The sequence below is a fragment of the Propithecus coquereli genome, unplaced genomic scaffold (assembly GCF_000956105.1).
Source record: "Propithecus coquereli isolate 6110/MARCELLA unplaced genomic scaffold, Pcoq_1.0 Scaffold299, whole genome shotgun sequence".
NCBI classification, from domain to species: domain Eukaryota; kingdom Metazoa; phylum Chordata; class Mammalia; order Primates; family Indriidae; genus Propithecus; species Propithecus coquereli.
In genome coordinates this window covers 1,897,578-1,899,236 of record NW_012148607.1, presented here as the reverse complement: position 1 = coordinate 1,899,236, position 1,659 = coordinate 1,897,578, and positions in this window count along the sequence as shown.

Below are 1,659 nucleotides of genomic sequence, written 5' to 3'. Positions count from 1 at the left end.
CAGTTTAGATAATAAAACTGTTTTCGTTGTACTATAGGCATGAAGTGGAAAAGGAAAGCCAAGAGAGCCTGAATGCAGCCATTTTGACCAATGCTAGACCCTAACCACCCTGAACAAGAAAGTTGCCAGCAAGTTGCTGGCTGGGCAACCCCTGAAGATGGATGAATTACTAAGCCAGATGCCTTACGAACTGTTTGTGCTTACCTTTCTGTAACAGTAGTTTATAGTTAACGTTTATGGCCTGAGCACAAGACAATGCTGGTCACGTAGGGCTGTTTCCAAATGGGGGTTTTTAAACATTTCAAAATGTTACCATTGTCCCACAATGGGTCTTTGGGCTGCTCGGGAGAGGGCCCCTACTCTGTCTGTGGAGTAGGATCTATTGTCTGTCTCTATATCAAACTTTCTGTCACCCATGCTTGAATTCTTTCCTACGGGAAGCCAAGAACCTGCGTGGCAAGTTCAAGGGGGGCTTTCTTCCCTAAACTGGGGCACTTTCTGCATCACTTGGAAGGTTATGTTAAACACTAGAGAACGAAGACTTCCCAATTAAGCAATCTATTTCACAAAGAAATAGCCATCAGAAGCTCAATATTATTTGGTTTTTTTATTTTTAATTTCCCCTGAAAAATAATAGTTTGGGCTGGAAATGAGGGGTAAGAAAGAAAGACAATTTAATAAAGAGTCTGCTTTTAGGTTTGGACATAAAATTTTCTGTAGACTTACCGGAGACAAAGGCAAAGCAGAATTTCTGATATTAGCCAAAGAAATATTTAATTCTGAAATGCAGGGGAGTTAGAAAACAATGTGGCCATTTATTTAGGAAGAGGGTTAGGAAGGAAAAGAAAGTCAGCAAATTATATGGAGTACCTACTGGTTGTTTTTGGTGTCCAGCCCAGAAGTGCTCAATTATTCTGCAGAGTCATTGCACATACTGATTTGGCAAGCAAATCAGCAGAGAATCAAAGGATAGGTAATGTAGCTTATTTACACACTAGAACAGATCTGAACTCAAAGTTCACAGTTCACCATTGACTTTACTTCTCTCATAACTTAAAACTTCTTGGATCTTGGTTGAAGACCACTTTGCATCTAAGACGTGTGGTTTTGACCTTTATCTAGTGTTCATGGCTTTCTTTTGGTTAAGAGGAGAGGAATGAATGTTGCCTGGACACCTTGTGATTTGGATCATATTTCCTACAGGGGTCAGTTTCAGGGCTTCCAGGAGATGGGTTTTGCCAGAGAATCATACCCCAAACAGGATGTTTTTCCAACTGGGTCTTTTTTTTTTCACAAAGTGCTTTGCAAAGACAATTACCTATTTCAAAGGCAGTAGGTCTCAACCCGGCCATTAGAATCACCTAAGGAGTTTTAAAAACAATGTTATGCTTAACCCTCAGAAATCCTGATTAAATTGTTTTGGGGTGGGGCACAGGTGTCTCATGGTCTAAAAAAAAATCCCAAAGTGATTCTAAAATACAGGTAGGGATGAGAACAACTGTTTTAAATAGAGTGAAAAACCTGGAGCCTTTTGATATTAGGGCAAAAAAATATATACATACAGAACATATATGCCAACCTGTTTGATTATACACTCCAGCAGCAAAAGCTAGTGTCTTCCATATATATGTATATTTATTTCTGTGTAAATTATATATA